Below are 27431 nucleotides of genomic sequence, written 5' to 3' on the forward strand. Positions count from 1 at the left end.
GGCAAGACCAGAATCTCCAACGCGGGAATCTCGTGATGGTTGTTCCGCGTCGGCTCATCCGGAGAAGCGGTTAGCGATATAGCTCTCCATCTCCGGTGCCGGTAGACTAGATCTCACCGACCGCCCTGAGGCTGGACCTGTCGCTCTCCTGGTCACAGGGCCGGGCCTGAGGCTGGACCTGTTGCTCTCCTGGTTACAGGGCCGGGCCTGAGGCTGGACCTGTTGCTCTCCTGGTTACAGGGCCGGGCCTGAGGCTGGACCTGTTGCTCTCCTGGTCACAGGGCCGGGCCTGAGGCTGGACCTGTCGCTCTCCTGGTTACAGGGCCGGGCCTGCCCCAGCGTGGGTTCATGGCTCATTTGTTTCCTGTAACAATATTGTCCCTCGGCAGCGCCGGTGTGGAGACGTTATTAACTGGAGCGTGGCGGGGGCTCACAGCCGGGTGTCCAGGCACCTTTTCCCCCTCACGACGGAGTTGTCCGGACGGGTCCTCCCTCGGGGGGTGACCACAGTGCGCCGGTTGTCCCCCCTCCGCCCGCCTGTAAAAGGAAGTTTGGATATGCAAAGTGACTCGCTGATTACAACACTCTCCTCCTGCTTCCTCCCTGACTCACCCTCCTGATGTAAATACGAGGTCTTGAACCGGCGCCCTGCAGGCTCAGGGCCACGGGAAAGATGTCCCGCGGTTCCAAAGGTCGGCCTCACCCTTTTATCTCTCCTGGGCTCGGGTCAAAGGTCAACTCCATCAGCCACTTAGAATAGGGCGAGTCCTTTCTGTCTGCTATCTCTATGAGTGTGGTGGGATGGGGGTCGTGCTGAGATTGGGTTGAAACGGCGTCTACACACGTAGACGTTTGTCTGGGGCCGTTCCTCCTGGATATCTATTCTCGCCCTCCTCCTCTGAAGATGCATTTGACTGGGGGGGCCATGTCTCCTCCTGGCTTCCCTGCCTGGGGGCAGCGTGAGCAGAGAGAGAGAGGGAGTCAGGTGATGGTTGGAGAGTCACATGAAGCAGTAAGGTGCAGCTGATACAGTCCCAGGCGTGTGTGTGTGTGTGTGTGTGTGTGTGTGTGCGTGTGTGCCCATAACATGTCCTCAAAGGTAAATGGACTGCATTTATATCCTCAAAAGGTTTATCCAACCTCTGTTAACATTTGTGTAATATATTTTCTGTGGATACAAAGCCAGTTTTTTAAATTGTGTGTGTGTGTGTACGTGCATGCATGCCCCACCTTCATGAGAATTAGACTTTTATTTAAATATTATTTTTCTATTTCTGTTGAGGCTGAACAATTGAATTTACATTGATATCACAATATGAGGCACTTTCACATTCATCTTTAGTAATACACACAATCTGTCTGAATGAGAAGCGTCTGTCCGACGGGCCTCCCACCACCAGGCCTCCCACCACCATCCCACATGTACTACACTGTGTGAGGAGATCGGGCCTCCCACCACCATCCCACATGTACTACACTGTGTGAGGAGACGGGCCTCCCACCACCATCCCACATGTACTACACTGTGTGAGGAGACGGGCCTCCCACCACCATCCCACATGTACTACACTGTGTGAGGAGATCGGGCCTCCCACTACCATCCCACATGTACTACACTGTGTGAGGAGACAGGCCTCCCACCACCATCCCACATGTACTACACTGTGTGAGGAGACGGGCCTCCCACCACCATCCCACATGTACTACACTGTGTGAGGAGACGGGCCTCCCACCACCATCCCACATGTACTACACTGTGTGAGGAGACGGGCCTCCCACCACCATCCCACATGTACTACACTGTGTGTGGAGACGGGCCTCCCACCACCATCCCACATGTACTACACTGTGTGAGGAGATCGGGCCTCTTCTAGAACTCAGTCCAGTAGGAGATTATTCTCTCAAGCTACCATTAGGGCCTGGACAATATATTGATGGTAGATAAATAAATGGTGCATTTATATAGCGCTTTTATCCAAAGTGCTTTGCCATTTTTGTTCCTCACATTCACCCATTCATGCACACATTCACACACCGATGGCGGAGGCAACCATGCAAGGGGCCGACCTACTCAATTAGGGGTTAAGTGTCTTGCTCAAGGAGGGGAGGGAATCGAACCGGGAACCTTCCGACTACCAGGCGATCGCTCTACCTCCTGAGCCCCCCCCTCTATTGTTAAAATGTATATGGAATAATGTAATTTGAATCAAATCAAATAGATTCTAAAAATCCCACAATTGATTTTTAAATGTATGCCGTTCGTTGGATGTGTGAAGAGTTTTGCTAAATGTTATTTCTAGCGCCTCCCGTCCTCCAGACTTCTCTACACTTTGCCTTGTGCTCAGTTTCTTCTGAACTGCTACGGAAACTCCGTTGACCAAATGACATGACTCGGTTGACCAAATGGGCAGCCTAACCGGTGCCGAGACCCAGTCCGTCGTCGACCATTGAACAGAGCTCTACTGAAAGTGTTCCAAACTGCTTAAAGAAAGGTCATGTAGACGTGATACTAGACTTTTATAGAAATCTGTGATCGCAAATCGCAATGTGGGGTCCGTATCATTATTTGTGTTCATGCTGTCTGCGTGTGGTCAGGTGTTGTGTGTCGGATGACTACTACCTGCTACTGTGGTGTTGTGTGTCGGATGACTACTACCTGCTACTGTGGTGTTGTGTGTCGGATGACTACTACCTGCTACTGTGGTGTTGTGTGTCGGATGACTACTACCTGCTACTGTGGTGTTGTGTGTCGGATGACTACTACCTGCTACTGTGGTGTTGTGTGTCGGATGACTACTACCTGCTACTGTGGTGTTGTGTGTCGGATGACTACTACCTGCTACTGTGGTGTTGTGTGTCGGATGACTACCACCTGCTACTGTGGTGTTGTGTGTCGGATGACTACCACCTGCTACTGTGGTGTTGTGTATATGATGACTACTACCTGCTACTGTGGTGTTGTGTATATGATGACTACCACCTGCTACTGTGGTGTTGTGTGTATGATGACTACTACCTGCTACTGTGGTGTTGTGTATATGATGACTACTACCTGCTACTGTGGTGTTGTGTGTCGGATGACTACTACCTGCTACTGTGGTGTTGTGTATATGATGACTACCACCTGCTACTGTGGTGTTGTGTATATGATGACTACTACCTGCTACTGTGGTGTTGTGTATATGATGACTACCACCTGCTACTGTGGTGTTGTGTGTATGATGACTACTACCTGCTACTGTGGTGTTGTGTGTATGATGACTACCACCTGCTACTGTGGTGTTGTGTATATGATGACTACTACCTGCTACTGTGGTGTTGTGTATATGATGACTACTACCTGCTACTGTGGTGTTGTGTGTCGGATGACTACTACCTGCTACTGTGGTGTTGTGTATATGATGACTACTACCTGCTACTGTGGTGTTGTGTATATGATGACTACCACCTGCTACTGTGGTGTTGTGTGTATGATGACTACTACCTGCTACTGTGGTGTTGTGTGTCGGAGGACTACTACCTGCTACTGTGGTGTTGTGTGTATGATGACTACTACCTGCTACTGTGGTGTTGTGTGTCGGAGGACTACTCAATACTGTTATGAGATATTGAGTTTCCCCAAATGTGTAACATCAAAGTAAAGCCACTTGATTTTCTGCAACTTTTGACACATGGAAAAGTCATTAGATGTAGGGAGATCAAAAGTTTTCCTGCCATCACTGAATTATTTTACATAAAACAATCAAAACATTCGTTTTTTAGTGGCGAAATAATAATTTTGTTACAGCAACATCCTGTAATCACTTGGCCGGCTAATCCATTATGATTGATCATGGAAAACAGCCCTTTGAGCCTCCAAGATTATTGTAAAATAGCAGAGAACACTTGCGCCGCTTTGGCTGAATTGAATTCCTAATTGGTGACGGCGCACCCATCACCTTTTGGTTAAAAACTCAAAAGTCCCAAACGGAAAGAATAATTCGATTTGACACGGTTGTAGTGGAGATTTGGGGCAACGTTTTAATGCAAAAACCTTCTTGTCTGCTTCTATTTAAGGGGAGTAGCCATTTGAATGGTAAAGACTGACGCCATTTTGAGAGAAATGTTTCCAACAAATCATCAAGCGCCATTGTGCGCGCACAGGGTTTGGCTGTGACTTGAATGGTTGGTTGTTCTACCAATTGAAAGTATCTTCTGGGACTTTGGCTTTTGAGGGAAGTGGCCCAGAAACGTAAGGAAAGTCGAAACTGCGTTCTGAATACCATTGTGGGCGGAGCTCCCATTCAACGTTTGACCTCCCTATTGGATGTCTCGAATGGGGGGTAAAAGGCCTATATACGTCAATAATTTCTGTCCAGTGACCCTAAACCGAAGCTGCTTTGAGTAAAATTATGGATCAGATTTACAGTAGATCGGTACTCTGTATCTGACTGGCGGTGGGCTACTTGGAGTTCAGTAGGTCTGCTCGGAATTGGTATTGGCGATGAAAATGCGCTGGCGTCCCTGATTGTATCTGTGTGCACTGACATTATTCTGTGTTCCCAGTCATGTGTGTGTGGCGTTACATGTGATGCGTAGATCCTGCCAGACGGCGTGCCCTCTCCCCGCCCTCCTCTCCCAGCTTGAACCTCCATGTGACCTCGGGGGGTGGGTGGTGGTAACCATGTCCTATATGGCAACAGGCCTGTTGCATAAAGACCTTCGCCGCGCCCACACACATGCTGTTACGACCACTCACTCACAGCTCCGTTCACTGTTCGTACCAAATCTGCAAGCAGTGTTAATTTCGTCAGCTATTTTACATTTTTGTTTTAGTGTTACTGTTAGTCATGTGTCAAATGGTCTTTTTCGTTTTCATCATATTTAGTCACCTATCTATTTTTCGTTTAGTCAAGTTTTAGTCAACTACAGGTCTGAGCATTTTCGTTTTAGTCTTTTTTGTTTAGTCTCGCCACTCAGTTACAGCCTCATAAGTTGGTGTGAGCTTTAAAAAAAAAAAAAAAAAAAACTAACGTTAGTGCTAGCTGGTTAGACTTATGTAAGCTATTTAATGTGTTCTATTGTGGTGGATCAACATAATGTAGCGATCCATCATGCAGTAATGTGTAGGGAAGAAAGGTTTCCTTTTCTCTATGGTGCTTTATTTCCAGCTCAATATGGAGTTTTACAGGTTGATAATTCCCTTCTCATACCAGCCAGAGCCGACTCTACTTCCTCAGAAGGCTGAGATCCTTCAATGTCTGTACAAGGATGTTGAGGATGTTCTATGAGTCGGTGGTGGCGGGCGCCTTCTTGTACGCTGTGACCTGCTGGGGCAGCGGACTGAGAGCAGGGGACACAAACAGGCTGGATAAGATGGTCAGGAAGGCCAGTAGCGTGGTTGGGGTGGAGCTGGACTCCCTAGCGAGGGTGGCGGAGAGGAGGAGCCTTGCTAAGCTCCAGGCCATCAGGGAAAACCCCTCCCACCCACTATACACAGACTTGGCTGACAGGAGGAGCATGTTCAGTGCTAGGCTCACACTACCCAAATTCAGCACTGAACGGCACAGGTCTTCATTCCAACAGCCATCAGACTATACAATGCATCACTGTGCATCACTGAGCACAGCGTGGCAGTTACCATCTTCCTGGACTTAGTTTGAAACAACACTGTGCAATATTACACCTACTGTAGACCTCAGTATATTTTTACTGTATTTAGTTACTGTATATTTTATTCCATTTTTATTCTATTTACTCTACTTTTATCTTAGGCAACTTGATTTGATTCGTTTTATTATTCTAATTTGTGACCTGTTCTGTCTAAATGTTTAAATGTTGAGCGATTTGCAGTGTCAAATTTCCCACGGGATAATAAAAGTATTTCTATTCTATTCTATACACAACACGGCTACCTGCTAATACGCTAGCTTCACGACAACAACATAACATCAGCACAACACCCCCAACATAACAGTGGTGCCCCTAAGTCCATACAACTAGAGCGACACACACCCACGGAACGATGTGTTGGGGATAAGGGTTCCGCACGGACAATTATGTTTGTTACTTTCCTGTCGGCAAACGAGTTCCTGTTAGCTAGCAAGTAAAATTGAAGTTGATGTTGAATAAATGTTTAGCAAGATTTTATTTTGCAAACTACATTTTGTGTCGTAGTTTTTAAGTCAACGACATTGCATGAATAATTTCGTCACGTTAGTGTCACATGATCTCCATTAACGTGACGTCTCGTTTTCGTCATGGGAAAAAGCTTTGTTGACGACCATAATTTTCGTTGACTAAATTAACACTGTCTGCAAGTCCTGCCTCCCTTAGTCGCTGTCGCTATGTCCAACACGGTCTCATAAAGTACTTAAAGTACTTAATCCACCACAGGAAACAAGGTACATAATGTACATTATGTTATATATATATATTAGTGCTGTCAATCGATTAAAATATTTAGGTTAGGAGCAGCGTGTTCTCTCCCAGCGCTGAGCCTCCTCCGTCAGAACGGCAGGGCTGAGCCTCCCAGCGCTGAGCCTCCTCCGTCAGAACGTCTTCTCTCCCAGCGCTGAGCCTCCTCCGTCAGAGCGTCTTCTCTCCCAGCGCTGAGCCTCCTCCGTCAGAGCGTCTTCTCTCCCAGCGCTGAGCCTCCTCCGTCAGAGCGTCTTCTCTCCCAGCGCTGAGCCTCCTCCTTCAGAGCGTCTTCTCTCCCAGCGCTGAGCCTCCTCCGTCAGAGCGTCTTCTCTCTCAGCGCTGAGCCTCCTCCGTCAGAACGTCTTCTCTCTCAGCGCTGAGCCTCCTCCGTCAGAACGTCTTCTCTCCCAGCGCTGAGCCTCCTCCGTCAGAACGTCTTCTCTCCCAGCGCTGAGCCTCCTCCGTCAGAACGTCTTCTCTCCCAGCGCTGAGCCTCCTCCGTCAGAGCGTCTTCTCTCCCAGCGCTGAGCCTCCTCCGTCAGAGCGTCTTCTCTCCCAGCGCTGAGCCTCCTCCGTCAGAACGTCTTCTCTCTCAGCGCTGAGCCTCCTCCGTCAGAGCGTCTTCTCTCCCAGCGCTGAGCCTCCTCCGTCAGAACGTCTTCTCTCCCAGCGCTGAGCCTCCTCCGTCAGAACGCCAGCGCTACGTCCCGCTCTCGTCATATCACTCTAGACCTGGGGAGTGAGGTTCCACCTGTGATTTCCCCCAATTGTAGCCACTCCATTGAAGATCAAAACTATACAAATGGTAATTTTTACAGCCAAACCGTACTGTATAGGTTCATAGTCTTTGACAGCGGGATAGGTTATTTAATTATATTTTACTGTTACAACCAATACACTTAAATGTTTTAACTTACTCTTTGAGAGAATGCGTCTTATAGTGTAATCTTTACTTTCCATGTAACTACTACAGTACCCATATGCCTCTGCAAACTTCGACCAATCACGAGAGGGCAACTACTCTGACATGGCATCCCTCATTGGTTATCGTGGGATTCGCCGCCATCTTTGTTTTGATTTTAGACACCAATAAAACGTAAAAACATAGTAAAAACATAAAAACGACCATGTTGTAAAACAAACAAGTCGGATAAGCATGAGTATATAATTCCAATAGTATTATGTCCGTTGTTTACTATGTTGTAATGTCTATTATGACTATTTTGGACGTCGTCCTCTCAGCTCCACAACCGGTCTTCAAATGCAATTAACTCTTTCCTGGAAAGATATCGTTTGTCTTGTACCCATGCCTTTTTTCTAGTTTCTCAAAATATCTAATTTAATTATGTTCAACTCTGCTCCCATCAAATGCCAATTGAATAAGTATATACCCAGCTACCATGAGAAAACATGGCGGCAGGCGTGTCTTAAAACGTTCAGGTTACTAGTGATGACTGAGGATGTGACTAACACAACGTTGGATTGGTGGATTACCATGCCAATCATTATTTATGCGACGGTCAATTCAGGAAGTTGGGTCATTTTATCCCACACACCTACATTTTGTTCTGCACACACGGTTTGGAGTTAACATCAGGCACTAGCCAGATACTGGTAGATTTAGTATGTGGCTGGAGAATGTGTCTACTCCGTTAACCCTTTCACTACCACACTACAGAAGGTTGTGAAACGGTTAACCCTTTGTCGTGTGACAGTGAAAGGGTTAACCTTCTGTATTGTCGCAGTGAAATCGTTAACCCTTTGGTAGTGTGGTAGTGGTTAAGACACTTTGGCAGGTAAATAATCTGACTCTTTTCTTTTAAATTCCGAAATTCAAAATGGGCCACATGCTAAGGTTACTGTTCCTCTTCACACATCCTCGCATCATCCTGTTTCAGGGTATCTGCGGGGTATTAAATATCCATAGGCCCGGTGAAGCGACCGGCATGGCAAGTAAACGATAGAGGAAGTCAGTCCGCACTCTTCAAACACTACGGAGATGAGCCACCGTTAGCGGAACACATGTGACACATGTGTGATTCCTTATCGTAAAATCAACAAACAAGGTGGCATCGGATAACTTTTCTTTAGTTGCACTGTTGGACGATTTCCCCTATTTTATTTCTATGCTAATGTGACGGGACTGTATGGCGTCCAGGACTGTAGTGATCTGTTGTCCTTCAGAGACCTTGCTCCACAGTTCAGACCCTGGCCGCAGGGCTGGGAGGGACGCTATGGATTTTTACTAGAACGACGACTACAATATTGGGGGCAACAGTGGCTCAGGAGGTAGAGCAGTTGTCTGGTAATCCGGAGGTTCCCGGTTTGATTCCCGGGCAGCGTGTCAAAGTGTCCTTGTCCTTGAGCAAGACAGTTAACCCCTAATTGCTCTTAATGAGCTGGTTGGCACCTTGCATGGTTGCCTCCGCCGTCGGTGTGTGAATGGGTGAAATGTGAGGAACGAATTGTAAAGCGCTATATAAATGCAGCCATTTGTAAAAATAAAATAAAAATGCATACCATATATTTTGAAGATGATGATACAAATATAAACTTCCCTGCACCAGTATTCAAATAAAAAATTATAGAAAATGGAGCGTTTTAAAAGGAAATGGCACCATGACAATTGTATTACAAGATCACATTGTCATTTGTACTCAAAAACGAAATACTATCACATACCGTTATACTGTCAAAACTAAGAAAGATATCTATGACTATGATATATTTTGATGGGACTAATATAGAATGGCCCATTGGACCAGGGGGGGTTATAGGCAGATCTTGAGTGCTTGTTACGCCAGAGAGCGTGTCCACATCGATGCATTGGGAGTCCTGTCGCCCATCAGTCTGCCCTCTGCATTGCACATTTATGTACGTTTAACCTGCAAGGGTTAACCTGCTGTCGTGTGGCAGTGAAAGGGTTAACCGTTTGGTAGTGCGGCAGTGAAGGGGTTAAGAGCACATATATGCATCTGCGCGTTGATTTGATTATGAGCCGGGGCCGCAGCAGCAGCAGACCGGTTCCATTGCGATGCCTCGGACGTGTCGACGGCAGAAATCAACCACTTCTTCATATACAGTGTTCGCTCTCAGCCCCCCGGCCCCACTCACCTTTCTACTACTGTGGCAAATGTTAGTTACAGTCCCCAAGCCAAAGCTGACACAATCTACTGTATATAATGAGCTATTTTTAACTGAAGATGATGATTGTCTCTTGGTGTTAGACTCGGGAGGTAGAGCAGTTGTCTGGTAATCCGGAGGTTCCTGGTTCGATTCCCGCTCCTCCCAGGCAGCATGTCGAAGTGTCCTTGAGCAAGACACTTAACCCCTAATTGCTCCTGATGAGCAGGTTGGCACCTTGCATGGTTGCCTCCACCGGCGGTGGGTGAAATGTGAGGAACAAATTGTAAAGCGCTTTGCATAAAAGCGCTATATAAATGCAGCCATTTACCATTTACAGGCCTGGGCTGGGAATAGGGCTTGTGCTCCGATGGTTATAGGTAGGGATGCACCGATCCGATATTGGTATCTGTATCGGCCGCCGATATCAGTAAAATAGCTGGATCGGGTATCTGTAAAAAGATATATATATATCGGATTTACATTTTTTATTTCTTTTTTATAATAAATAAAATAAGAAAATAACCATTCACTACATTTATATCTGTGTTAATTTGTTACATTTAGTTTCACTAAGTTAGGAAAGTAATGTTTTAAGTCGAGCCTGATGTTGCCTTGCACAAAAGAATGATCCCAGTCTCTTCCACACAGTGACAGTGAGGCATACAGTTTATTAATTGAATGAATGAAGTTTATTTTCTGTCTTTGTTTACAACAAATCAAAAACACACTTGTGATCCTTTACAATTCTTAAAAACAAAATATATTTTAATAAAATAAAAAAAAACGTGGATTAAATAAATAAAAATTGGACAATGGGTATCGGATTGGTATCGGTATTGGCCGATACCCAAACCCAGGTATCGGTATCGGGACTGAAAAAGTCGGATCGGTGCGTCCCTAGTTATAGGGCCGGTTATAGAAAAGCAATACTTGTGCACTGTACACATTTCTTTAAGGCATCAAAAGGTATTAAAAGTTATCAAAAAGCTTCAAAATCATGGATCCTTTTTAAATGAGACTTTCAGCAAAATTTGGGAATTTTCTTTCCTATTATGCAAATCACATAGATGCAGTACAATGTAGAATGATGATCTCACTATCGGATACAGAGGCTTTGAATAAAGTACCATCAACGTTGGCACAGTGGCGACTAATTGGAGACGGTACAGGTATGGGGAAAAAGTCGGCGACAATACACAATCCTAGACGGGTACAGGCGTGGGACGGGGCCGGTCACGGGACTCTGTCACCAGCCTGGGGGCCACTGACAGTCATCTGGGGCAGTAAGGGCACAAAGAAAGGCCGGCATTGTCAGTGGGTCCCTGAAGGGCCCGGGGAGAAGAGGGGCTGCGCTGGCAAACACTGCTGCTCCTCAATAAGGAGCCTCTTCTGTTCCTGGAAACGCCTGTGAGCCGTATCTCTCTGCCGGCTGCATGTCACCGCTTCTGTCTCCCTGACACCGTTCTAGTGTTATCGATTTGTCCGTGCAACGGGTGTCTTATTGCCCATACATACAGGCGGGCCAGCGGGGTATCCGGCTGCTTCCTCACCCTCCCCTGGCTGCTTCCTCACCCTCCCCTGGCTGCCTCCACACCCTCCCCTGGCTGCCTCCACACCCTCCCCAGGCTGCCTCCACACCCTCCCCTGGCTGCCTCCACACCCTCCCCTGGCTGCCTCCCCACTGCCTCCACACCCTCCCCTGGCTGCCTCCACACCCTCCCCTGGCTGCCTCCCCTGGCTGCCTCCACACCCTCCCCTGGCTGCCTCCACACCCTCCCCTGGCTGCCTCCACACCCTCCCCTGGCTGCCTCCCCACTGCCTCCACACCCTCCCCTGGCTGCCTCCACACCCTCCCCTGGCTGCCTCCACACCCTCCCCTGGCTGCCTCCACACCCTCCCCTGGCTGCCTCCACACCCTCCCCTGGCTGCTTCCTCACCCTCCCCTGGCTGCCTCCACACCCTCCCCAGGCTGCCTCTACACCGTTCCCTGGCTGCCTCCCCTGGCTGCCTCCCCTGGCTGCCTCCACACCCTTCCCTGGCTGCCTCCCCTGGCTGCCTCCACACCCTCCCCTGGCTGCCTCCCCTGGCTGCCTCCACACCCTCCCCTGGCTGCCTCCCCTGGCTGCCTCCACACCCTCCCCTGGCTGCCTCCACACCCTCCCCTGGCTGCCTCCCCTGGCTGCCTCCACACCCTCCCCTGGCTGCCTCCCCTGGCTGCCTCCACACCCTCCCCTGGCTGCCTCCACACCCTCCCCTGGCTGCCTCCACACCCTCCCCTGGCTGCCTCCACACCCTCCCCTGGCTGCGTAGAGTACATTCAATATCGCTGCTGTCGGGACAAAACCTCATAACTCCAAAAACCCAACTTTTCAGCAGATGAAAAAAACTAACACAGATTTGAGGGTGAATAGAGTTAGGAGGTTTAGACAGATGATCGGTTTAATGCTTTCCCATTGTTTAAACTTTGTAAAACCCACACACACATATGGAGGATGATCTACGGAGTTGATTTATATAATAAAAAAAAAAATTAAAAAAATTTAGTTATGAGGTTTTGGCCCGACAGCAGCGATATGTTCCTGCATCTTTTCACTAGAAGCCTTTTGGGTGTTTTGCATTTGAGTATTTCAGTGTCTTCATAATTTTGAGTAATATTTTTTGTGTAACAATTTATTATTATCATACAAAAAACAAATGGTCAATATATGTTTGTATGGACAAAAACAGCAAGAATAAAGTAGAAAAGAAAAAAGTGAACAAATAATGAGCAGGTAGATGGCGTGAACATACCATAACATTATGCTTACACATACACATGGTATTCTATTATGCATAATACATGTAATTGCACATAAACAACTAAGCATTTTGTTAGAAAAACAGCAATCGATGTAAGGAGCTATATGTCTTGACCTTTTAGATGAGGAAATGCTTGACAATAATAACACTGCTGGTCAGTAGAATCTACGTAAGTCCGTAACAGGCAAAATATTGGCAACTATTGTTAATTGTAAGTAACGGGCATATCATTTTAGAATGAAATGTGTATAGACACAAACATCTGATTACATATTATATAGCTGTATCTACATACGTATACACGACACAGTCAATAATTAAGCATCATTTTGAGTCATGAGCAATGGGTTTTCTTCAGAATATCCTCATTGTCCCTGTAGTTTAAAGTGTACAGGTACTTTCTTCTTATCTGTAGCTTGAAATGGTGCGGAACCTTTAATAGACTTTTTTTGTTCGGTCCAGATTAACAAAAAGCTTTGTCACTTGTGGAAATCAGATGACCTGCAGTCAGCTGACTGAGGAATATTCAAAGGAGGCACTATGAAAGTGTGTTTGTGCACGCGCGTGTCTTTCTGCAAGTTTGTGTGTGTATATGTGTGTGTCAAGGGTGTACGTTTGGTTTCAACATTGGGGGGGGGGACACTTTAACTCATTCAGCGCCGGAGCTTAATCCGCGAGATGGCACTAGAATCCCACCGCTTTAATCAATGGGGGGACTGCGAGATTTGCGAGTGCTTAAAATATATCTTAAATTATAGCTATGGGTCTAATACACCCGTCGATTATCAGTGAGTTGCTTCCAGTCAACATGTACAAAACGGATTGTTTTTTCATCGGTACATATACCGTTTTGAAATAAGAGTATAGTTTTGGTGATTTCTAGTAATCCCAGGAAAAGACGCGAGAGCCCTTTAGTGGAATACACAAAACACGTTGTCATTTTTCACCTGATTATCTAATCTTCCTGAAATCAACGCTAGATCATCATTATTATCCTTCCTCGTGCAAGAATGAAAAGAGCCCTGGACCGCGGGGCTCCCCCCCCCCCCCCCCCCTCCTGCCACCAATGGCACACAGCCACACATACACACACAGAGACATCGTCGATCGGGGTAGAAATAAATATTAGATAAACGATTAAATTTATATATAGTGTTCTTACCTTGTATCTGATGTAATGCAAAATAAATCTGATCGCCATTCCAAATACTGCTCGTGGAGGTCCGTCGCACATTACCGAGCGGTACACACGAACGGGCAGGCGGGGTTACTGTTCCATGCCATCGTTGTATATGCCTACCTCACCTGAGTATTTAAACCCCGCCTGCACGGCTCGGATCATCCCAGAAAAGTAACTACACCATTCCTAATGGAGTGCAATACCAGCTGGAAGGCATAGGAGGCGGTATTTGCCCTTTTGTGAGCTCAGACCCATTCCCAATGATAACATCAGGCTGGATGGATGAAAATGAATGGATATCGCTAATAAAATAAATAACGATTAAAACCCGACTATACTCTGGTCTGGCGCTGAACGGTCGGTGAGTTAACCCGACTATCATCGTGACTGGCGCTGAATGAGTTAAGGGGGGGTCTGGAGTGTCGAACACTTAATTTCCTGCATTCTGCTGTACTTTTATGCACCAATTTGTGCCCTTTCTGCATCAATTCATGGTGGAAATGTCTATTTATGTAAAGGAAATGACAACATTCAGGTTCCCGCTGACACAAATATAATGGAATATAATGCAGTAAGGCTCTCAGACATTCTCTATATATACATATATATTAGGGCTGTCCCCGACTAAGGATTTGGATGGTCGACTATGATTGGCCAAAATTTGCTGTTAGTCGACTATAGGTAAAAAAATAAAAATAAAAATTTAAATAAATGTTCTTTTCTTTTTTTTATCATTCCATTTGGGCTGTGGGGGGTGCTTAATGTCTGAAGGAGTCGACTGAAGGCTTCTTGTCCTCTGCAAAAGCATGCAATTGGTCCACTGATGGATACATCTTGATATTTGTCTAGTCTAGTGTGTTCATTAGATGGGTGAAATCCTCTTTCTGTGCCTGTTTTCGTCGGCAGTTAGCCTCTGATATGTGTGCCATTAGCGTTAGCCACGCTTCTAGGCCTCTTTTCTTTTGGAAAGAATGATATATAAAAAATATATATATATTATAAATTATATATATTTTTTGTTTGTATTAGACTAAGAGGTTGGCTAGTCGACTACGGCTCCTTTCGACCGATTAGTCGACTAATCGACTAATAGGGGTCAGCCCTAATATATATATATATTTATTTTTTGAGGGGGACAAATTTACCTTTTCAATATTGAGGTGGACGTGTCCCCTGCAACCCCCCCCCCTTAAATCAAGCCTATGGTGTGTGTGTGTGTAGGACAGGAGTGTAAGGATCTCAATACAGAATCGAAAGTTTGAGTTTATCTTGTGGTATGGTATGGCTACTAATTTCTATTTTTATGAGCCAATTACCAAGCTGTGTATAGTATATATATTAGGCGTGCACCAATTGCAATTTTCTTGGCTGATTCCGATTTTTTTTAAAGTCTGACCTGTTCAGATTTTGGCCGATTCAACTATAATTGACGGCATATGCCAACATTTTTGCACTCTCACTCAAAACAAATCTCAATGCTCCAGGCTATTGTATCAATACATTTAATTAATTTACAATATATACATGAACGTAACTGCCAATACTTATCATGTAGCCAGGTTTATGGCATCTGTGGTGCCTCAAGCCTGGCCAGTTCAAGAGATTAGTCCCGCCCCAATGACTTTGATTGACAGTCTATTATGACTGATAGCTAAACCCATTCTGCCATGCTGCCTTTCCTGCACGCACTGTTACTGGACTAATCAAGGCAAAAATGTATCTATAGTAAGTACAGTAGTAGTACTACCTACTATGCTATTATATTATGTCTATACTACTATGCACTCAAGAGTGTAGCACTCAAAGTTCAGCACTGCTAGACGAGCAATACCACTGGCACTTACCCTCCTGCACCCCTCCTGCTGACTTGTGCACCATTTCTAAATCACTTTGGATAAAAGCGTCAGCTAAATGACTAAATGTAAATGTATGTCCAACAGTTAGCTTTGTTAGATTCTGTAGTTTGTTAGCAAACAAGCTAATGTTTTTAGTAATAGCAACTCAAGAGACTCAGCTCAGCTGACAGGAGTGGGAGGGGAAGAGAGACTGATTGAGTGCTAATTCTGATCCTTGTCAATAAACAAACACATTTTGAGCTTTGTCCTCGTCACTCGCAGTGAAGAACTTCCACACAGACGACATGTTGTGTGTGTTCGGCTGTGACGTTAACCATGCCTCTGTGGGGCACACGCATGTACATTTTACCAGCATAGAATGGGATATACTGGTGGTGCATTCGATCGCTCCTCGTCGACTCGTAAAGTTTACCACCAGGAAGTTGCACAGCCGACCAAGTGATACCAGCAGTGAACTCTGGCAGGTTCCATGATACCCCAGTTTCTACGACTTGTGACATTTCACTGACCCTTCACCTTTTGTGGTGCAAACATACTTTTATTATGAGCATATCGTGTGACATCATCAGAAATATGATGTCGACATGCTGGGATTCCTGAAAAATCACTCCGATCTCATTGGTCACATCTGATTTGGTGCCCCCCCCCCCCCCCCCCAAACGCTAGCACCTCGTATTTTCCATCCGGTCACGTGACATGTTTCCGACTTGACGACCGACTGTGCCATAAGACTGTTCACCAGGTCACGGGCGAGAAAGCAACTGGCCGCGATCTATGCACCCCTAATATAAATAATCTATGACGAATAGCTCTATAGTCAATTACATATTAGCGCTTAAAGAATTTAAAATCAAGTTAGCAAGCTAGTTGTTTTCTTGAGTGAAGTTGCGCTGTAATGTAGAGTCTGGTCCACGTGGACGCCATGGGGACCCTGTCCATACAAACCACTGTCCCTAAGGTGATTTGAACCCCCAATGGCACTACAATCCCCCCTTGTCTCTCTCTCTCTCACTCACTCACTCACTCACTCACTCACTCACTCACTCACTCACTCACTCTCTCTCTCTCTCACTCACTCACTCACTCACTCACTCACTGGAGGCCAGAACAGAAAGATACAGCACAGAGGATGTTGTGTAGGACAACAGAGCAACATGTAGATTCCATACGAGAGTTTTTGTGTGTGAAAGGTTCTTCAGGGAAAACAACGCCTCATCATATCTCAGTTTGCCTTTGAGGCGTGAAGGCTCTTACTCTACTCTTATCTTACTCTACTCATATTCGAATGGTAGATTCAACGTGTCAGAGAAAAGTGTGTTAGGCTACATTCACACTGCAAGCCTTAGTGCTCAATTCTGATTAATTGCTCGGATCAGATTTTTTTTGTTTGGCTGTTCACATTATTATTATTTATTATTATTATTATTATTATTATTATTATTATTATTATTATTATTATTATTATTATTATTATTATTATTATTATTATTATTATTATTATTATTATTTTTGATAAGTGGCCAATATCAGATTCCAGTGTGAACCGGTCACACTGTATCTTATTTAGGACCACGTATGAAAGTGGCTTGAATCAGAATTGAAAAGATCAGATTCCATCATGTAATTTGTGCTGCTCACACTGTCGTGAAAGAATCACATCTGAGTCACATACAGTATGAGCGAAAAAGAAAAATTGTGGGCCACATTTGCCTGCAGTGTGAACGTAGCCTCACTCATCTCATCCTGCGTATTGGAAACAGGGCCTTTAAAGTTGTGTACTTGTAAGTCTTTCTCTTCTACAGCCTGACTGTGCATTTGTGGAGGAGCCTAAAGCTGGCCGGCGTACTGTGGCACGCTACATGTCACAAGGTTAGCTACATTGATGCTGTGTGCTTTATTTTTATTTTGTAGAGACCGTGGGGGGTAGGAGGGGGGGGTAGCTGAACAGCTATGACAACCTGAGCACTGTTGAGTCAATGAGTTGAGTCATACAAAGTAGGAAATTGCTCCACGGATAAAAGACACTTTGAAAAGAAGTAATCGAAAGCTAACCAAATCATTAAAGGCACTGCTGTTTAAAATGATCACATTCGTGTAGATCCTTTTTTTGGTGGTGGATGCTTGGTAACCTTTAATTAAATTTTTTATAAATCTTTGTGGCTTTTGTATTGTTAGCTAGCCGGTGTCGGCGGTGACGCTCTAAATTGAATCCCGCTCACGTCGTTCTCATTTTTGGACTCTTGTTCCGCCGGGGGAGAGCTTTCGTGTGGCTGATTTTAGAACCTCGGCAGCGGGGTGAGCACCAGAGCGCGGCGGAAAATAAGATTTTATGTTCCACCAAAGAAGTGGAATTGGAGCTATAAATAGATTGTTATTTTTGGGCTAAAATGTGTGTCCATGTTAAAGGACAGACGGAGAGCCAGACTGGGGGGGAATAATGCTGGTGTACGGGCGGATATCTGCCAGTCTGACTGTGTGCTGGCTGCACGCACACACGCACACACACACACACGCACACACACGCACACGCACACACACATATATACACACACTGCTGCTGCTGCTACTAGCCTGGAGTGTGAAGGCACAGACTGCTGGAGGCCGGGCCGCTGCAGGTTCCCTGCTCAGAGATTGTGGCATGGTCGTCCGTAGCTCCCCCCCCCCCCCCTCTCTCTCCACTGAGGCTCCCCCTCCTCTCTCCCCTCCCCTCACCCCTCCCACCCCCCCTCAGAGCTTATGTAAACTAGCTGTGGAGCCAGGGCAGGCTGAGGCTATTTTTAGCAGCAGCACTGCAGAGCAGAAACTGGCGGAGGGTCACGTGTGCGCAGCCGAATCAAAGGGAGTATCCCGGCAATGCGCTGTAAACAAAGGAAGGTCAGTAGCAGAAGGTGAGACACAAATGTCTGTGTGCGTGTGCGTGTGTGTATGTATGTATGTATGTGTGCATGTATGTGTTGCCAGTCCATACCTGCTGACATAAAACACATACTGTAGACATGAACACACGCAGTTGAATGCATACACCCATTTGCTCCCTCTCTCTTTCAACCACACGCCACACACACACACACACACACACACACACACACACACACACACACACACACACATCAAGTGTTTCATTCTCTCAGCACCAGCCCTGCTAGAGACAGAGAGGGGGGGGGGGGTGGGGGGGGGGGACTTGATCAAAGAGGGGTTTGACACGCCAAGAGACATTCTGCTGTCTAATCATGACAGGGACTCCCAGGCCCACACTTCCTCCCTGTTGCTGCCCGGCCGGCCTATCGGAGCAGGCCGAGGCATGCTAAATCCATCAGGAGAGACCACATGAGAGTTTGTGTTAGCATCGACGCTAGCATGTCCCATTGTGTCAGCATCGACGCTAGCATGTTCTACATCACATGAGATTTTAAGCCCTCATTTGTCTTGGCATGTTCTGTATCACATGAGACTTTAAGCCCCCCCCCCCCCCCCCCCCCCCCCGTGTCCACTGGAGCCGGGCCTAGCTCGGGTTCTGGCCTCCTGCTTGGCTAGCTGCTAGCCTCGTCCAGCCACACCCTGGGCCAGAGGTCTCGTTGTTCCACCTCCACTGGTCAAACAGGCCTCAACTTTCACCTCCCGTGGAATGTGGCTGGGGGGGGCACGTGGCTATTTTTGGAAACCTTTTATATTTTGCCCTCACGACGGGTTTGTTTACCGAGGACGGTTTGAGCTGCTAGGTGTTTCATCAGGCCGGGCTACAGGAGTTAGCTAGCAGGCTAACTAAAGTAAACATTTGACTTGAATCCAAACCTTGGGTGGCTCAGCTTTCAAGTTGGCTGATTTACTATGGTAATTATTCCCACCCAGGGGTTGTAAACCGTCTTCGTACCACAGGGCTTCCATCTGAAAAAACATTAGTTGGGAAACTCTGTTAAAAAATTAAACTAAGTAGCCATTTTTTACATTAGATTTACACCAAATTCTATAGACCTTCTATAGAGCTAACCTTCGCACTGTCTTTTACTATTATACATTTTGCTACTAAGGAATCTACCTTGCCTATACTACTACCTACTATGCTAATATGTCTATACTACTATGCACTCAAGACTGTAGCACTCAAGTTCAACACTGTTTGACGAACAATCTTACTGACCCTTAGCTGCCAGAGTTGTACCCTTCCAGTACAGAACATGTAAGTTGCTTTGGATAAAACCGTCAGCTGAATGACTAAATGCTACCTAGTCAACTAATGCTAACTCGACCCCCCCCCCCCCCCCCCTCATCACGGGCTCTAGCCTGGTTACTTCAGCATAGATGTTCTGCTTATCGCCGACCAGTCAAAATCGGATTCTCTTTTATCCGCTGATGTCAGGGGGTGTGATTAACGACGATCCCACGGCGGCTCCTGCCCCGCTAGCAGCAGCGGTTCACGCCGTGCGTAAAGACGGCTACGGGGGCGAGTAGTCTACATCTTCTTCTCTCACTGCCGCGCACGTGAACAACATCCTCGTCAAAGCCTCGGCCAATGGCCTCATCAAATGGCCTGGGCATTTCCTCTTTGATCTGATCTTGTTGTGGGGGGGGGGGGGGGGGGGGGTTCACCACCAGACTATCACAACATTACTACAGTGATTTGACCATAAACCATTCATACGTTCATTCATCCTACGTCGCTTACCGCAGTCGGCCTGATGTCGGCAAGGTCCTGTTGACTTGGCTGTGAGTTTTAACGTCCTCATCAATTATCCCCACGGTTTAGCCCTCAACTCGTATAACCCTGTGTGGCTAATTCATCACGTTTGACGCAACTCCTTTTAGACGGGCAGCAGGTTCAATAGCTTCACGTTCATGTGTCTTTGTCCAAGTTAGTGTATAGTGCTGTATATCCTACCACTAAGTTAGTGTATATTCCTGTATATCTTACCACTAAGTTAGTGTATATTACTGTATATCTTACCACTAAGTTAGTGTATAGTGATGTATATCCTACCACTAAGTTAGTGTATATTACTGTATATCTTACCACTAAGTTAGTGTATATTACTGTGTATCCTACCACTAAGTTACAGTGTATAATACTGTATATTCTACCACTAAGTTACAGTGTATAATACTGTATATTCTACCACTAAGTTACAGTGTATAATACTGTATATTCTACCACTAAGTTACAGTGTATAATACTGTATATTCTACCACTAAGTTACAGTGTATAATACTGTATATTCTACCACTAAGTTCGTGTATATTACTGTGTATCCTACCACTAAGTTACAGTGTATAATACTGTATATTCTACCACTAAGTTAGTGTATATTACTGTGTATCCTACCACTAAGTTACAGTGTATAATACTGTATATTCTACCACTAAGTTAGTGTATATTACTGTGTATCCTACCACTAAGTTACAGTGTATATTACTGTATATTCTACCTAGAGATGGGCATTGATTTTTTAATATTCTAATAGTCGTTAAACTATGAAAAACGTAATGGTTTATGCAAATATAGTTTTGTCTCAAAAAATATATTTTCCCTTAGGGATGCTCGATATTGGCTTTTTTACCTATACCTATAACTCTTAATTTCCGATACCGATATCAACCGATACCGATTTATGCAGGGTTTCCCCCCCCAAAAAACCGAATAATTTCAGGTAATTAACATTACATATCTCTTGTTGTGGAATTAACATAACATTATGCATACTTTTGACAATAAATAAAATCAGAATTTGTTCTTACTTGCTTGCCTGTTTTTTTTTTTTAAACCGATACCAATATTTTCCGATATCACATTTTAATGCCAATATCGGCCGATAATATCGGTAGGCCGATAATATCGGACATCCCTATTTTCCCTTGTTTTTAGCGGCACCTACATTGTGTAGTGTATTGAGTCATGGGACTATTATTATTAACCGGTAACTGTTACACACGTGGAACAGGTAGCTGGCTAGCCAGGTAGCATAACAGTCTGTTAACAGCTGGGAGAACATAAAAGAAAGATGAAGAAAGAGAGACCGGATATGTTGCATTATAGCAACGTTTTGTATATTTGCTATGTTGTTTCACTAACCTCACACATTTCAAGCATCAGTGATGTAATGTTCAGAATGAATGCTTTTGTTCCCGGAAAATACGCTAGCTTGGTCCACTAGCGTTAGCTGTTCGCAATGACAGCAGCCAGTTAGCTTGCTTGTTTGATTATCTCACGTTCACTATTAAGTAAAAACAATATGATATGTTAACGTGTGTGTGGGGGAAGAATTTTTCCATTAGTATTCGAATAGTTCCCAGTGAATAGTGTATATTACTGTATATCCTACCACTAAGTTACAGTGTATATTACTGTATCATACCACTAAGTTAGTGTATATTACTGTATATTACAATTACTGTATATCCTACCACTAAGTTATAGTGTATAATACTGTATATCCTACCACTAAGTTATAGTGTATAATACTGTATATCCTACCACTAAGTTATAGTGTATAATACTGTATATCCTACCACTAAGTTATAGTGTATAATACTGTATATCCTACCACTAAGTTTTTTTTTGATCCACTTTTTCTCCCATTTTTCTATATTTTCTCCCATCCCAATTTCGTATCATCCAATTCAACCCTCCCCTGTCACGAACGCTGTTTCTTGCCTCCCACAAGCCGGCTGCAATGTGGACTAAGTCATACATAGCACAAGTCCCCTCCGGTACTTGAGGTAACAGCAGTCGCATCTTTTCACCTACGCAGCTCGATCTCTCAGTGGCGAGGAGTAACGCGTGGGAGGCTCACGCTGCCCCCGACACTTCCTGATTCTACTGCGCAGGCGCACCAACCGACCTGTAGGAGTCGCTGTCCACAACGCCCGATCCCCACCCATCAGTTTCCCACCCCCTAATACGGCCAATGTGTATTAGTATGAACGACCAGCTAAACTGAAAGCAAAGTGGAGCGCTGAGCTCGAACAGGCGAGCCCAGCGTCTCTGCATTCGTGGCGAGCGCCTTGCCCACTACGCCACGTAGCCGCCATCCTATCACTAAGTTATAGTGTATAATCAATTTTTTTTCTCCCATCCCAATTTAGCTGTGCCAATTCTCCCCTCCCCTGTCTTGAACGTTGCTCGCATGTGCCCCCCACTGGCCGGTTGTAGGGAGGATAGAAGCCCATCGCATGTCCCCTCCGATACATGTGTAGGCAGCCAGTTGCATCTTTTCACCTGCCAGCGCGGACTCATTTGGCGAGGAGTAACGTGTGGGAGGCTCACACTGCCCCCGCCATTTTCCTGTCTCTGCTGTGAAGGCGCCCCAACCGACCTGTAGGAGTCGCTGTTTACAACGTCCAGATTACCACCCATCGACTTCCCACCCGCTAACTCTGCCAATTGAGTTAGTATGACGGCCGGCCCAAGTCGGAGGCAACGCCGACAGCCGGATTCGATACCGGTGTCTCGTGCGTTGGTGACGAGCGCAATGTCCGCTGCGCCACCCAGCCGCCCTATCCTACCACTAAGTTATAGTGTATAATACTGTATATCCTACCACTAAGTTATATTGTATAATACTGTATATCCTACCACTAAGTTATAGTGTATAATACTGTATATCCTACCACTAAGTTATAGTGTATATTACTGTATATCCTACCACTAAGTTATAGTGTATATTACTGTATATCCTACCACTAAGTTATAGTGTATATTACTGTATATCCTACCACTAAGTTATACTGTATATTACTGTATATCCTACCACTAAGTTATACTGTATATTACTGTATATCCTACCACTAAATTAGTGTATATCTGTATATCCTACCACTAAGTTATAGTATATAATACTGTATATCCTACCACTAAGTTAGTGTGTATCCTACCAGGTTATAGTGTATATTACTGTATATTCAACCACTAAGCTACAGTGTATATTATTCTACCACCAACAAAATGTCAGATATCCTTCTTAATATGGCTGAATTTGCACACATCCACACACACACACACATATGTGCACGCACACACACACACATATATACATATACACACACGCACACACACACAGGCAAGCACGCAAGCGCGCACACACGCGCACAGACACGTACACAAACAGCAGAGAAGGGGGCCAGTACAGATGCAGGAATCTGCCCTGTGTGCAGAGCAGAGCTGGACTGTGTAAATGTATGGGAGAGTCTGGGAAGGGAGGGATACAAGTATGGCCTGGATTAGAGAGAGAGAGAGACAGAGAGACAGAGAGAGACAGAGAGAGGGGGGGGGGGGAGTGGTATCGACTGACTGGGGTTGCCATGGAAACCCAGCTGCTAAAAGCAGGCAGGGTCAGTGTGGAAGAGAGGCTGTCTGAAGCGAGAGCGAAGGGATGCCACCCGGAGGCGAGTGGAGGAACTACACAAACAGCATTGAGGACTGAGGCGGGCGGCTGGGCCGGGCCAGACCCACTCGGCTACAGGCTGCTGGGCCGGGCCAGACCCACTCGGCTACAGGCTGCTGGGCCGGGCCAGACCCACTCGGCTACAGTCTGCTGGGCCGGGCCAGACCCACTCGGCTACAGGCTGCTGGGCCGGGCCAGACCCACTCGGCTACAGGCTGCTGGGCCGGGCCAGACCCACTCGGCTACAGGCTGCTGGGCCGGGCCAGACCCACTCGGCTACAGGCTGCTGGGCCGGGCCAGACCCACTCGGCTACAGGCTGCTGGGCCGGGCCAGACCCACTCGGCTACAGGCCGTTCTGTCCAGCTTGGACTACGGCCTGATCCAGGGGGATTCAAAACATTTAGCGTCCCGTGACGTCAATACAACCACAAAATAAAAACAACTAGTAGAACTAATTGTTGTTAACGAATAGTATATAGATACTATAACATATCTGTAGATACTATATATATATATCTGTACATTTCCCTTACCTACTCTTACTAGTTACACTACTGGCCAGTATGACTTACTACCATAATGTTTTTATACCTGTATGTCACTGTACATATTAATACTACAACTCTGTACATACATCTGATTAGCACTATTACCCAGTAGTACTAATTTATATATTTTATACCCCAGTTTAATCACCTGTACATTGTATATAACTATTACACTTTACTGTTACATTGTATGGCAAACTTATTTTCGTTGCACTGTACTTGTGCTGTATGATGACGATACATTTTTGAATGTAATCTAATAGATAATATTAATCCCCATCATAATCGCTCCTCTCGTTGCGCCCTCAGCGGGCAGAGCCGGAGCTTTAGGGTTATGCAACCTGAGCAGATACTGCAGGCCCAGTCGCCACCGTCTGACATTGGATATTGGTTATTGACTTTTGATTTGGGGGAAAGCTCCTCTTCACTGGGTCAACGGTTCACTTCCAACCGGAACAATCTATGTAGCATCGCGGGGCAGCAGCCGTTTAGGGCCAAGCGTTTGGAAAACCTACTCAATATGGTTGATTGGTTATTTTTACTTGACTTTCTATTTTTACCGCAGACTAATTCGGTGCGTGACAGCTAGCGTACCGATGTCACACGTGTGAGAAATTGTTAAATAAATAGTCACCAGTTGCTCTCGCTGTGTGATTTCTTGGATGTATTTATTCTAGGAGGGAGGGGGGGGGGGGTGGTTGAGAGCTCCATAAGGATCTTGGATTAGGCCTCTGTCTGTGGCTTTTGATGGAGTCTCTCTGCGTTCTGTCTCTTAACCCTTCCACTGCCACACTACCAAAGGGTTAACCCTTTCACTACCACACTACAGAAGGTTAACCCTTTCACTACCACACTACAGACGGTTAACCGTCTATACTAGTGTGGTAGTGAAAGGGTTAAACACCCGAGTTTGGGGACCGTGTCTATTTCTAAGCGAAGGCAATGTCACGGTCCTCGTAGACACTGAGCAGAGACAAAAAGGGCACTACAATGTAATTTTCCTTTTTTTCCCTTTTTTTTATACAACACCTTTCAAAAGCAGGACTTGACGCGGCCCCAGGAGAGAGAGGGAGCGCATTGGCCTGAGATAAAGCAGGCGCCGTTGTTTACACAGGATTCAGTTTGACTTTCTCCGTCTCCTCCGTTCTCGCTCCTATATTTAGGAAGTGCCCACTGAGCCGTTGATGGATTTGTCTAGTTTCAGATCCATCTCCCGAAAAAACGGCACAGTGTTTCTGTCTGGTGCGGACGGAGGAGTTCGACCTGGGACTCCCAACATCTCTTCCACCAGGTTCTACCTACGCTACCCTCCCCTCTCCCCCACGTGGCTGCCACACCTCACAGTATCGGATGTTTATGATCTGTACCGTCATGTACCGGATTGTAAATGTGTCCCCTTTTTTCTTTTCTTCAAAAGACGAGATAAGAGAAAAAAGTACATCTTCAATGTTTAGGAATACGCCAACATTTTGGCAAATGAGCTTACCGTCTTCTCCAGAGAGAGACGAGAAGATAGATACCAGTTTCCTCTGTGCGTTCAGTAGAAAGCTATCTCGCTGCACGTTAGCCTAGCTTAGCACAATGAATGGAAGCGGACAGTGCCGGTTAGCCTTCGGGAGAGGTGTTAGTTGGACAATGTAACGGCTACATACTGTATGGTATCGCAAGATATATTTTAATGACACCAAGGGTGTAGGTTTGGTTTCAACACTGTAAGCTGAACACTGGAAATGTAGAGCGTCGAACACTGCATTCTGTTGTACTCTTTTTCACCAATCTGTGCCTTTTCTGCATCAATGTATGGTGGACATGTCTATGTAAAGCGAAAGACAACATTCAGGTACCCGCTGACACAAATATAATGGAATATAATGCAGTAAGGCTCTGAGGCATTCTGTAGCCTATATATATTTTTTCTTTCAAGGAGGACTAATTGACCTCTTCTCAATGTTGAGGGGGACATGCCCCATTGCCCCCCCCCCCCCCCCCCCTGCAACCCCCCCTAAACTACGCCTATGACTCGTCACAGACTGAGTTTCTTCCCCTCAGCCGCCAGGCTGATCAATGCCTCAGGACCCCCCTCTGCCCCCAAGTCACACTGGCACAATGACACTGCACCACTGGTCTTTACTGGAACTCTGCACTTTACACTTTATACTTTATATACTGTATATATATGTATTTAAATTATTAATCCTCCACTGCACTGTTTTTGTCCTGTGTCGGTGTTGTTCTTACTGTGAAAAAATTATGAAAAATGCATACACTGTAATGCCGCAACAATTACCAACACAAATGGCTTAACACATTGAGTGCCACACCCCTTTGACCATAGGGCTAGAGTGCCAGCACTGAAGTCAATGGGAGGTCAAGGAAATTTGCGAAGGCTTAAACTATATCTTAAATTATGGCTATGGGTCTAAAACACCCCTCGCTTATCAATGACTTGCTCGCAGTCAACATGTACGAAACGGATTGTTTTTTCATTGGTACATTTCCATTTTATACCGTTTTGAATAAGAGTATAGTTTTGGAGAGTTCTAGTAATTCCAGAGAAATTCCGCGATAATAGCTCTTTAGTGGAATACACAAATCACTGTCATTTTTCGGCTGATTTATGAATAGTTTTCAAATAAATGCTAGATTATCGATTAGTATATGTGTACTTATGCACGCTAGAGAAGCGGGCTGAAAAATCTATTATCCATGACCTGGTCAGCACTAACGTCATACACACACACACACTGACACGCTGCGATGGCTGAGAAAAAAACATCTGATTAACCCAAAACTGGTAAAATAGAGTCCTTACCTCACATCAGATGTTCTGCAAAAAGATTAATCCAATTTCTGATCGCCATTCCAAATATTGATCGCGTTTATTGATCCAACGTTATAGCACCAAAACACATAATCGACGCTGCTCCGAGCCTCGCCAGTGAATGTGATAATACGATAGTGCTTGCCAGAGATGGGAAAACCCCGGACCGGACTTTTTTTCTGATGCACATGCCATTGCCCACCCAATCCAATCCAATGATGTGCATTACCATCCGGGAGACGATAGGCGGCAGTATTTGCCCTTTTCAAGCTCAGACCCATTCACAATGATAACGTCAGGCTGGATGGATGAAAAATTTATGGATA

The 27431-nt window shown here is 45.6% G+C and overlaps 1 protein-coding gene across 2 annotated transcripts in view; it reads left to right on the forward strand.

Moving 5' to 3' along the window:
* The window catches only part of gnal2 (guanine nucleotide binding protein (G protein), alpha activating activity polypeptide, olfactory type 2), an 86196-nt gene that overhangs the window by 22484 nt on the left and 36281 nt on the right, over nucleotides 1–27431 (forward strand). The gene's annotated exons all lie outside the window — the stretch shown is intronic.

Source organism: Notolepis coatsorum (assembly GCF_963971535.1).
Source record: "Notolepis coatsorum genome assembly, chromosome: 13".
Lineage (NCBI taxonomy): Eukaryota > Metazoa > Chordata > Actinopteri > Aulopiformes > Paralepididae > Notolepis > Notolepis coatsorum.